This window comes from Orcinus orca, chromosome 2, assembly GCF_937001465.1.
Source record: "Orcinus orca chromosome 2, mOrcOrc1.1, whole genome shotgun sequence".
Classification (NCBI taxonomy): domain Eukaryota; kingdom Metazoa; phylum Chordata; class Mammalia; order Artiodactyla; family Delphinidae; genus Orcinus; species Orcinus orca.
The window spans coordinates 135,423,465-135,436,737 of record NC_064560.1 but is presented as its reverse complement, the minus strand read 5'-3'; the positions used below and the strand labels follow the sequence as shown (position 1 = coordinate 135,436,737).

At 38.2% G+C, this 13,273-nt stretch overlaps 1 protein-coding gene and 1 pseudogene across 4 annotated transcripts in view; both read right to left on the bottom strand.

Annotated features, from left to right (window-relative positions):
- AKAP6 (A-kinase anchoring protein 6) overlaps window positions 1-13,273 on the bottom strand; it is a 599,311-nt gene that overhangs the window by 577,157 nt on the left and 8,881 nt on the right. The gene's annotated exons all lie outside the window — the stretch shown is intronic.
- LOC101277872 (zinc finger MYM-type protein 2-like) lies at window positions 8,235-8,885 on the bottom strand (annotated as a pseudogene).

Below are 13,273 nucleotides of genomic sequence, written 5' to 3'. Positions count from 1 at the left end.
CTCTCACTGTTGTGGTCTCTCCCGTTGCGGAGCACAGGCTCCGGACGCGCAGGCTCAGCGGCCATGGCTCACGGGCCCAGCCGCTCCGCGACATGTGGGATCTTCCCGGTCCGGGGCATGAACCCTGTGTCCCCTGCATCGGCAGGCGGACTCTCAACCACTGCGCCACCAGGGAAGCCCGAGAGCAAGTCAATTTTTAAAGATTCAAATAATGCTATTTACCAGAAAACATACTTTTTAAAAATCTCACCAAAGGTTTGCAAATAAGGAAATGGATAAAGATATGTCAAGCAAATACTAACCAAAAGAAAGAATACATAGCAATATTAATATCAGACAATATAAAAGGTAATGCGTCAACATTAACAGGGATAAAGTAGTATACTACATAAGGAGAAAAAGAAAACACCCCAGGAAGACGAAACAATCTTGAACTTGTAAGCACCTAATTATATAAAGCAAATGTGATAGAACTACAATGAAAACTTCTTCACAGCTATAAATTCAGAGGCAAATTTCAGCACGCATCTTTCAGAAACTCATAAATCAAGCCAATAAATTTTAGTTATATTAAAGAAGGAGCAATTAGGAGATCTGAAAGCTGTGACTCCCAATGCAGAACGGGTGGGGGTTTCAGAACCACCTGAGGAACTTTTTCAAATAATACATTACCCAGAGAGGAGAAAAGGAGAGATCTTCTGAGAACTAATTCAGTACACCTCTGTTACTGTCAGAAAGAGGGGGATCGCTTAGGGATGTTATGTTGTGGTAAAAAGAGGTTGAGAACTGTTAAGTCTTTCTCAAGATGCTGGACAGTGGCCAACCTCAATGATAAGCGCCCTGAAAAGAAACATTTGTGATTTATCAAGTACTTAAACCGTTTCCAACATAAGCTACTGCATGGGTACCAGAGACATCAAAGTACTGGAATAAGAACAAAAAAACCTGTTATGAGAGTGACCGGCTACCTCTCCTGATTTTCTGAGTACTTGTTTCTAATTTTCAAAACATGTCAGAGTTTTGTCTTAGTAGATTCAGTTTAACTAAATGTACAGCTTCTCAGGACAGAAAATAGTTTTTAAGGTGTACAAAACTATATATTGACTTAAAATCCTGGCTCAACAGCTTTAGGAAAATTTTACCAATAGACAATCTATTAAAAGGTAATCTACTCCCTCTAAAAGTTCAAAGTTCACTGCACAAGAGAAATTCGTTTAATCTAAGGAAACCACAAAAATGAAATTTAACTCTGCCGTAAAACAGAGGAATGTAACGTTCTCATTCAATCAGTCCACCAGTCCACTTGGTTTCCTCTCTAGACCTCGCCTATGGGAAGGAATTTATAATAATGTAGTCAGTATATCAAAATTCCTCTCTAACAAATAAATTCTATGTCCATGGAAGTTTGCAAGGAATATATTTTGAGACTACACATTCAAAGGCAAGAGAAAAGAAATTGTGTCTAAATAATGGACTGAGGCACTAGTTCAGAAAATAAAAATACATAATTTCGGAGTAACGAGGAAAACATAAAATACTAGGGAGAGAAGTTCAGTTCTGACATGGCAAACAGGCAATACTACTTATTCTTGAATAGCTAAGTGACATGGTGAAAACGTGAAAGAAGGATTAGAGCAGAAAGAGAGAGGCTAGAAGACCTGGGTAGTCCATGCGTGAGTTGATGAGGGTGGGGATTTAGAGGAATGGCCCTAAGAATGAGATTTAATGTGAATGAAGACTGGGGAGGAGGAGCCAACCAGACAGGGAACGACTGGAAGAATGAGAAAAAAAGGAAGGAGGAGGAGGGAGGAGGAAAGAAGGGAAGATGGAAGAACAAAGATTACACTGATTACATTTACAAAACTGGTGCAGGCATGACGACAGGCAAAAGAAACCTGTATCTATTCGTGGAGGTTAGTTTTAGGCTCATTAAATTTAAGATGAAAGATAAAGATCAAAGATAAAAATCAGGCCAGCATTTGAATACAGTGATACTCAAACAGTAGCCCTTAGAGTCCTGCATCAGAATCCCCTGTGTGCCTATTAAAATGCAGATTTCAGGGCTCCCCTCCAGACCTACTGAACCACAATCCCAGGAATCTGGATTAAATGAATTTAGAGGAGGGAGGTACTGAGGGCACTGGAGTGTCCCCCATTGAACCAGAGATAAGATATGTATACTCTGTAGACCAAACTCCAAGTGGCTGAGCTTAGGATCCAAGCAGGATCCAAGCACTAAAGCATAGGGGGAAGGAGGTGGGGGGGGGGGGTGTCTCAACAGTTATGGGTCACAAAGAGTAGCCAACGAAGGATACAGAAAGAAAGGAGTTCGTGAGCTTAGCAGGAACCAGAATTATACATTATCACAAGGATGAGGGAGTTTGTGGAGAAAGTTCTATTGGGTGCTTGGATGGTTTTTTTTTCCTCTGTAGTTCTAGATAATTACATTGGGACTCCTACAGCTGGCCAAGAATACAGCTTGAGCCTGCTGATAGCATCCTAGACAGTAAGAAAAACCAATAGGCTAATAGTAGGTATACAGTAGATACAAGTAGTAGGACTTTTAAGTCTTAACTTCCCCAAAGCAAGAAAAGATCTTATGCCCTCTCTCATTTTCATCATGTATTTAACAATAAGTTATGGGTTTAAAAAAACGATTAAGAAATGTTTACACAGGTGTCTAATATTTTAAGCTTTGGAAGAAAAAAGGTGATTGGGCCCAGGTGTGCTTTTCCTCCCAGTTACAGTATTTCCTTTCCAGTGTTTTTAAATTGTCCTAGTTTCCAAGGTAACAGCCAATGGATATTGGGTTGTATTCCTCCCAGTTTAAGAGTTGCAGGCAGGTGCAGTTCAGGATGTAGTGAAGGCCTCTGATCCAAATACCCAAATGCTCTTCTTGAATTAATGAGCAAAAAATATTCAATCACTGCAAACCTTAAAGTTGAAAAAAGCTTCTCATGGCAACGACAGCAATTTACACACCTGCAGAGCTTTGCAATGCACAAGGCACTTTCCCAATCATTTCTCATAGATTCTTCCATCAACCCTCAGAGGCCAGCAGAGCAGACACTATTATTTTCTCCCTTCACAGGAAGGTGTATGTCCAAGGGATGGAGCAGGGATTTGAACTCTGACCATCAGGCTCAGGGATCTTTTTATGATACATGAAACACACAATTAATTTAAAAAGGTTTTTTTCCTCTTCAAAAGTAAATATGAGAGAAATACTTGATTGATGTTTTATCTGCAGTTTACATTATCAAATATTTCAATCAGGGTAGGCTCAGTTTTCCTGGTGAATTTGAAGGCTAAATTTCCTGGGAAAACAAAACCCTTCAGCTGTGTGAAGGAACAGTCGGTGGGGGAAGTGAAACCACAGTGTGGCTAAGGAGATGTGAAATATAAATGCTTTATACAGTTGGGGTCTTGGTATAAGAACCAAACTCTTACTCACCCTACAATCCAGGGATATATAGAGCCACTCCTGGAAGCAGTGAGGCTAGCCCAAAAGTCCACCTTACATGAGGGCCTGAATGGCTTCCTGAAGGAGTGACTGGAGGCACATAATACAGGTCCAGGGTGTGGGGGGCAGAGTCTGGGTGTCTGTCATTCTGGAATCACCATTCTGGAATGATTCAGGACTAAAGATACAAAGAGCAAATTAAAACAAAGAATTATCTTACTAACGTCTCCCTGAGACCCTAAGAACCCAAAGCAACACTGTTTTGTGGCACTAGTTGTGCTGAAGGGCAGTGTGAGAGCACACTGGAGTGTAGAAGTTATTTCTGAAATAGGCCCTGTGTGAGCAGAGGCCTTCTTACCATGGAGTAAATGGGATAGTCATGGGAATATTATCTGCTCATAGCTATTGCAGCTTTTTTAAACATTAATTCATTCAGAAAGTATTTATTGAGGTCAGACTTTGTGACAGGTAGTTGGGATACAGCAGTGAGCAAAACAAATGAAGTCCTACTCTTTGGAAGTTCTATTCTAGTGGGGGAAGATAGAAAAAAAAAAACAAATTGTGTGATGGACACAGATGTCATGGAAAAAACTGAAGCAGGATACAGGGGATGTAGCTTTCACAAAACACAAGTTGTGTGTCCATTTTAAATGTTTCTATAAATCAACAAAAATCCACTAGATTAATTTTACTAGTTGTGATCACTGAGGAACATTTCATAATGATAACAGGACCAATTCCTCAGGAAGACATAGCAATCCTAAATGTGTATATAGCTAACAACAACGTTTGCTTCAAAATATATAAAGCAAAAACTGTTGGAACTGAAAGACCAAATAGAAAACTCCATAATTATAGCTAGAGACTTCAACAGTCCTCACTCAATAATTGATGGAAGAAGTACAAAAAATCAGTAAGGATATACATGATTCTTTTTTTATAAAGCATTTTTAAAATTAATTCATTTATTTATTTATTTTTGGTTGTGTTGGGTCTTCGTTGCTGTACGCAGGATTTCTCTAGTTGTGGTGAGTGGGGGCTACTCTTTGTTGTGGTGTGCGGGCTTCTCATTGCGGTAGCTTCTCTTGTTGCATAGCACGGGCTCTAGACGCATGGGCTTCAGTAGTTGTGGCACACAGGCTTAGCTGCCCCTCAGCACGTGGGATCTTCCTGGACCGGGGCTCGAAACCATGTCCACTGCATTGGCAGGCAGATTCTTAACCACTGTGCCACCAGGGAAGTCCCAAGGATATACATGATTTGAACAACATTATCAACTAACTTGACCTATTAACATTTATAGAACACTCCAACCAACAACTGCACATTCTTTCTCTGCCCACATGGAACATTCACTAGGCATAGAACCTGGGCTGTAGAACAAGTCTCAATAAATTTAAAATAATTGAAACCATACCTCAAGGGAGTTAAATTTAAAAATAATACAAAGATATCTAGAAAATCCCCCAAATATTTGGAAACTAAAAGTAAGCGTCTAAATGATCCATGTGACAAAGAAAAAAAAGATAAAAAGTAAAGTAAATATTTTTAACTAAATGAAAATATAAACACAGCACATTAAAATGTGTGGGGTAAACATACTCTTGGATTGGAAGAATTAATATTGCTATGATGGCCATACTACTCAAAGCAACCTACAGATTTAATGTGATCCCTATCAACTTACACATGATATTTTTCATAGAACTAGAACAAATAATCTTAAAATTTATATGGAACCATAAAAGACCTAGAATTGCCAAAGCAATCCTTGAGGGAAAAGAACAAAGCAGGAGGCAAAACCCTCCCAGACTTTAGACAATACTAGAAAGCTACAGTAACCAAAACAGTGTGGTATCAATGGAACAGAACAGACAGCCCAGAAATAAATCCACACACCCATGGTCAATTAATCTGCAACAAAGGAGGCAAGAATATACAATGCGGAAAAGACAGTCTCTTCAGCAAGTGGTGTTGGAAAAGTTGGACAGCCACATGTAAATCAATGAAGTTACGACACTCAAATCATACAAAAAAATGAACTCAAAATGGCTTAAAGACTTAAATATGACATGACACCATATGTCTTATATATAGTGTCTATAAGACACTGTATGTGTCTTATAGACACAAAACTATAATTCAAAAAGATAAATGCACCTAGAAGAAAACATAGGCACAACATTCTCTGACATAAATCGTAGCAATGTTTTCTCAGGTCAGTCTCCCAAAGCAATAGAAATAAAAGCGAAAAAAAAACAACTGGGACCTAATCAAACTTACAAGCTCTTGCACAGCAAAGGAAACCATAAAAAAAAAGAAAAGACAACCTACAGAATGGAAGAAAAGATCTGCAAACAATGCAACTGATAGGGCTTAACTTCCAAAATATACAAACGGCTCAAACAACTCAGTAACAAAAAAACAAACAACCCAATCAAAAAATGGGCAGAATACCTAAATACACACTGTTCCAAAGAAGACATACAGATGGCCAAGAGATACATGAAAAGATGTTCATCATCACTAATTATTAGAGGAATGCAAATTAAGACTACAGTGAGGGCTTCCCTGGTGGCACAGTGGTTGAGAGTCCGCCTGCCGATGCAAGGGACAGGGATTCGTGCCCCGGTCCGGGAAGATCCCACATGCCGCGCAGCAGCTGGGCCCATGAGCCATGGCTGCTGAGCCTGCGCATCCGGAGCCTGTGCTCCACAACGGGAGAGGCCACAACAGTGAGAGGCCCGCGTACCGCCAAAAAAAAAAAAAAAAAAAAAAAAAAACTACAGTGAGGTATCACCTCACACCAATCAGAATGGCCATCATCAAAAAGTCTACAAATAATAAATGGTGGAGAGGGTGTGGAGAAAAGGGAACCCTCTTACACTGTTAGTGGAATGTAAATTGATGCAGCCATTATGGAAAACAGTATGTAGGTTCCTCAAAAAGCTAAAAATAGAGTTGCCATATGATCCAGCAATCCCACTCCTGGACATATACCCAGACAAAACTATAACTCAAAAAGATAAATGCACCGCTATGTTCACAGAAACACTATTTACAATAGCCAAGACACAGAAACAACCAAAATGTCCATCGACAGATGAATGGATAAAGATGTGGTGTATATATACAATGGGCTATTAGCCATAAAAAAGAATGAAATAATGCCATTTTCAGCAACATGGATAGACCTAGAGATTATCATACTAAACGAAGTAAGTCAGAAAGAGAAAGACAAATAGCATATGATATCACTTATATGTAGAATCTAAAATACAACACAAATGAACAAATCTATGAAACAGACCCACAGACAAAGAGAACAGACTTATGGTTGCCAAGGGGGAGGGGGAGGGGAGTGGGGAAGGGAAGGATTGGGAGTTTGGGATTAGCAGATGCAAACTAGTATATATAGGATGGATAAACAATAACTTGTATGGATTATCCATACACTTGTATAGCATATGGATATACACTACTGTATAACACAGGGAACTATATACACTACCCTGTGATAAACCATAATGGAAAAGAATATGAAAAAGAATATATATGTGTATAACTGAGTCACTTTGCTGTACGGCAGAAATTAACATCGTAAATCAACCATACTTAAATAAAATTTTAAAAAAAACGTGTGGGGTACAGCTACAGCAGCTAAAATTGCCTAGAAGCAAATTTAAATGCTTCTATTAGAAAAGAAGGTCTAAAATTAATAATCCAAGTTTCCACTATAAGAAACAAGAGAAAGAAGAGTATATTAAAGCTAAAGTAAATATAAGGAAGGAAATAAAGAGTAGAAATTAACATAGAAATGAACAAGCAATAGAAAAAAAAAAGAAACCAAAACTGGTGGGAGTTTTTGGCAAAATACAACAAAATTAATAAAATTCTAGCCAGACAAATCAAGAAAATAGGAGAGAAAACACAAGTTACCAACATCAGGAACAAAAGAGGAGACCTCATTACAGATACTAGAGAGATTAAAAGAAAAACAAGGTAATATTATGAAAAACTTCACGCTGCTGCTTCAGGACAAAACTAGTCTTTTCCTGAAAACACAGAAGCATGTACACAGTTATAATTCTCTGAAAATATTGCTTCTCAGTGTAGTCTCAACCATTTATAATAATTATAACTGTAAACCAAAATAACTTCTATTTTGCATAGAAGACTGGGGGCGTGGATAATGTGAACTGTCACACCCCAGCATTTTATCAGACTAGCAGAGCTCAAGAATTCACATAACACAACTTTCTACAGTCACTAATATTCCATATACAACTTCTCAAAATGGTAGAAATGAACGTGTTCATTAACATGAACCAAAGATATGATTTTTCTGTAGTATATAAAAATAAGAAGCTAAGGTATATAAAATTTAAATTATGCTTAATAATTAATACTTTAGTGTTCGATCTTACTTGCAAATGATCTAGGTATCCAGTGATTTTCCATTAATTAACCCAATCTAATGCCAATCCAAGATTTAACTTACCTAGATCTTGGAAATTTATCTTTAAGCTGATATAATTACTAATTAAACAAAGTACATCAGAATAAGGATTTAATTTGGTCAAACACAAATTTATATTTTTCATAAGCAAAGCATTAAATGGAAGTAATGCTAGCTTACTTGACCTGTAAACATGTATAAGTTTAGAAAAAACATACCCAAGTATAAAAAAAAATGTATACTTGCATTATATGTAACACTGATAAATCAGAGAAGACATAGCTATTTTTATTAATCTATCCCTTCTTTTTTGCAGTCTGCGCAAGAGACTTTAACTGGTTTAATGCGCAGAAGACTGGAAAATCTGTTTAGGAAGCAAGGCTGCTGGTGATAAGGACTCTACCCCTGGCTGATTCTGATTACAGGGAAATGATGCTGACTGGGAGATCCAAGAATCAGGTTTATGATGAGTTGCAGAATCTACATTTTGAAATAGTCTCCTGCCACATTCATTCTACCAGTATTAAAAGGTCCTACTGCAGTCTTGGTCTTCTTGAAAAACTGGAAGTGGAGAAATCCACAGCATGGGTTCTAGTTTTAGTTTCAGGAGATTGCCATTCAATAAAATTGGAGGAATTTTTCTCTCGCCCTTGATTTGTTTCCATGTCCTCTTCATCACCAACGACAATTGTCTCACACGTCCCTTCCGACAAGCCAATTCTTCTGAGGAAGGAAGAATTGTGGAAGCATTTCATTGCAGCTCCTAATTTTTTGATGATATAAATGTTATGGTTCTTTGATCAGCTACCACTAGTGCAGAAGGTTGGGAAGCTGTACAGGTTCGATAAAAACATCATCATCATCTTCCACTGATGACTTCTGAAATTTATTAGACCTAGAAAGTAAAGGATTAGGTGGACCACTAAATGAATTTCCTACATTCATGAGACTAGACACAGATATTTAATGAATGAATATGTGAATGGTCCTCATTGAGTCAGCCCGTCTGAGAAACCGCTCATTTCCCTCCCTAATTAATGAGTGGCCTCTGCTTTCCCAGGACATCCCCTTAGAACACTCCACACAGGCAACAACAGGTTCCAGATACTTGGCTGCTCTTATGGAAAGTTCCCTCCTCTATTCTGGACCCACACTCACAGTTATTTTTAACACACAGATTGGGTTAAAAATAAACCCAAGCAATGATAACAGCTTCCTGCCTTAGCCCTCCTAGAAAGGGTATCACAGTTTAAAAAGGATGTTTTATAATTTGAGTAAAAATGCAGTGCTCTAGTGACTAGAAGAACATTCAGCCATCAAGGGTAGGAAGACTTCATCTGAGTTAGGCCTTTTGGATCATCTCATACACCCTCTCCTCATCATGCCCTTCCACACCTCTGAGCTTTTATGGTGTGACTTCCCTTGGCTTCTCATCAACCCTGCCCACCTGGTGAAATGTCACCTCAAAAGTATCTTCTCTAGCTCTCCTGGTTAGCAACTCTCACCTGTTTCCATAGCAAGAGTTTACGACTGTGCTATGACCTATCATAGTTATATATGTTGTCCTCTCCTCCCCCATATGCATTAAGCCCAACAAGATGGGCAGGAATTTCTGAATTCAAGAATCGACTGGGCGAATAAGGAGGCAGGAGAGAATCAGAGAGATGGCAGCAGAAGGACTCAGATGGCATTGCTGGCTTTGATGATGGATGGGGCCACAGGCCACAAAATGCAGGTGACCTCTAGAAGCTGAAAAGGTGAAGAAACAGATTCTTCTTCCCTAGAACTTCCAGAAAAGAAGTCAGCCATGCCAACAGATTTAGCTCAGTGAGATCCATGTCAGACTTCTGATGACCTCCAGAATTGCAGAATAATAAATTTGTTATTTTTATTTTTTTTACATCTCTATTGGAATATAATTGCTTTACAATGGTGTGTTAGTTTCTGCTTTATAACAAAGTGAATCAGTTATACATATACATATGTTCCCATATCTCTTCCCTCTTGCATCTCTCTCCCTCCCACCCTCCCTATCCCACCCCTCTAGGTGGTGACAAAGCACAGAGCTGTACTCCCTGTGCTATGCGGCTGCTTCCCACTAGCTATCTGTTTTACGTTTCGTAGTGTATATATGTCCATGTCACTCTCTCACTTTGTCACACCTTACCCTTCCTCATCCCCAAATCCTCAAGTCCATTCTCTAGTAGGTCTGTGTCTTTATTCCCGTCCTACCCCTAAGTTCTTCATGACATTTTTTTTTCTTAGATTCAATATATATGTGTTAACATATGGTATTTGTCTCTCTCTTTCTGACTTACTTCACTCTGTATGACAAACTCTACGTCCATCCACCTCACTACAAATAACTCAATTTCTTTTCTTTTTATGGCTGAGTAATATTCCATTGTATATATGTGCCACATCTTCTTTATCCATTCATCCGATGATGAACACTTAGGTTGCTTCCATCTCCTGGCTATTGCAAATAGAGCTGCAATGAACATTTTGGTACATGACTCTTTTTGAATTATGGTTTTCTCAGGGTATATGCCCAGTAGTGGGATTGCTGGGTCATATGGTAGTTCTATTTGTTGTTTTTTGAGGAACCTCCATACTGTTCTCCATAGTAGCTGTACCACTTCACATTTCCACCAGCAGTGCAAGAGTGTTCCCTTTTCTCCACACCCTCTCCAGCATTTATTGTTTCTAGATTTTTTGATGATGGCCATTCTGACCGTTCTGAGATGATATCTCATTGTAGTTTTGACTTGCATTTCTCTAATGATAAATGATGTTGAGCATTCTTTCATGTGTTTGTTGGCAATCTGTATATCTTCTTTGGAGAAATGTCTATTTAGGTCTTCTGCCCGTTTTTGGATTGGGTTGTTTGTTTTCTTGTTATTGAGCTGCATGAGCTGCTTGTAAATCTTGGAGAGTAATCCTTTGTCAGTTGCTTCATTTGAAAATATTTTCTCCCATTCTGAGGGTTGTCTTTTGGTCTTGTTTATGGTTTCCTTTGCTGTGCAAAAGCTTTGAAGTTTCATTAGGTCCCATTTGTTTATTTTTGCTTTTATTTCCATTTCTCTAGGAGGTGGGTCAAAAAGGATCTTGCTGTGATTTATGTCACACAGTGTTCTGCCTATGTTTTCCTCTAAGAGTTTGATAGTTTCTGGCCTTACATTTAGATCTATAACCCATTTTCAGCTTATTTTTGTGGATGGTGTTAGGGAGTGTTCTAATCTCATACTTTTACATGTCCCTGTCCAGTTTTCCCTGCAGCACTTATTGAAGAGGCTGTCCTTTCTGCACTGTACATTCCTGCCTCCTTTATCAAAGATAAGGTGACCATATGTGCGTGGGTTTATCTCTGGGCTTTCTATCCTGTTCCATTGATCTATCTTTCTGTTTTTGTGCCAGTACCATACTGTCTTGATTACTGTAGCTTTGTAGTATAGTCAGAAGTCAGGGAGCCTGATTCCTCCAGCTCCATTTTTCGTTCTCAAGATTGCTTTGGCTATTCGGGGTCTTTGTGTTTCCATACAAATTGTGAAATTTTTTGTTCTAGTTCTGTGAAAAATACCAGTCATAGTTTGATAGGGATTGCATTGAATCTGTAGATTGCTTTGGGGAGTAGAGTCATTTTCACAATGTTGATTCTTCAATCCAATAACACGGTATATCTCTCCATCTATTTGTATCATCTTTAATTTCTTTCATCAGTGTCTTATAATTTTCTGCATACAGGTCTTTTGTCTCCTTAGGTAGGATTATTCCTAGGTATTTTATTCTTTTTGTTGCAATGGTAAATGGGAGTGTTTTCTTAATTTCACTTTCAGATTTTTCATCATTAGTGTATAGGAATGTCAGAGATTTCTGTGCATTAATTTTGTATCCTGCTACTTTACTAAATTCATTGATTAGCTCTAGTAGTTTTCTGGTAGCATCTTTAGGATTTTCTATGTATAGCATCATGTCATCTGCAAACAGTGACAGCTTTACTTCTTCTTTTCCAATTTGGATTCCTTTTAGTACCTTTTCTTCTCTGATTGCAGTGGCTAAAACTTCCAAAACTATGTTGAACAAGAGTGGTGAGAGTGGGCAACTTTGTCTTGTTCCTGATCTTAGTGGAAATGCCTTCAGTTTTTCACCATTGAGGATGATGTTGTCTGTGGGTTTGTCATATATGGGCTTTATTATGTTGAGGAAAGTTCCCTCTATGCCTACTTTCTGGAGAGTTTTTATCATAAATGGGTGTTGAATTTTGTTGAAAGCTTTCTCTGCATCTATTGAGATGATCATATGGTTTTTCTCCTTCAATTTGTTAATATGGTGTATCACGTTGTTTGATTTGCATATATTGAAGAATCCTTGCATTCCTGGAATAAACCCCACTTGATCATGGTGTATGATCCTTTTAATGTGCTGTTGGGTTCTCTTTGCTAGTATTTTGTGGAGGATTTTTGCATCTATGTTCATCAGTGATTTTGGCCTGTAGCTTTCTTTCCTTGTGACATCCTTGTCTGGTTTGGGTGTCAGGGTGTTGGTGGCCTCGTAGAAGGAGTTTGGGAGTGTTCCTCCCTCTGCTATATTTTGGAAGAGTTTGAGAAGGATAGGTGTTAGCTCTTCTCTAAATGTTTGATAGAATTCTCCTGGGAAGCCATCTGGTACTGGGCTTTTGTTTGTTGGAAGATTTTTTATCACAGTTTCAATTTCAGTGCTTGTGATTGGCCTGTTAATATTTTCTATTTCATCCTCATTCAGTCTTGGCAGGTTGTGCATTTCTAAGAATTTGTCCATTTCTTCCAGGTTGTCCATTTTATTGGCATAGAGTTGCTTGTAGTAATCTCTCGTGATTTTTCGTATTTCTGCAGTGTCAGTTGTTACTTCTCCTTTTTCATTTCTAATTCTATTGATTTGAGTCTTCTCCCATTTTCTCTTGATGAGTCTGGCTAAAGGTTTATCAATTTTGTTTATCTTCTCAAAGAACCAGCTTTTAGTTTTATTGATCTTTGCTATCGTTTCCTTCATTTCTTTTTCATTTATTTCTGATCTCATCTTTATGATTTCCTTCCTTCTGCTAACTTTGGGGTTTTTTTGTTCTTCTTTCTCTAATTGCTTTAGGTGCAAGTTTAGGTTGTTTATTCGAGATGTTTCCTGTTTCTTAAGTTAGGATTTTATTACTATAAACTTCCTTCTTAGAACTGCTTTTGCTGCATCCCATAGGTTTTGGGTTGTCATGTCTCCATTGTCATTTTTTTCTAGGTATTTTTTGATTTCCTCTTTGATTTCTTCAGTGATCACTTCATTATTAAGTAGTGTATTGTTTAGACTCCACGTGTTTGTATTTTTTA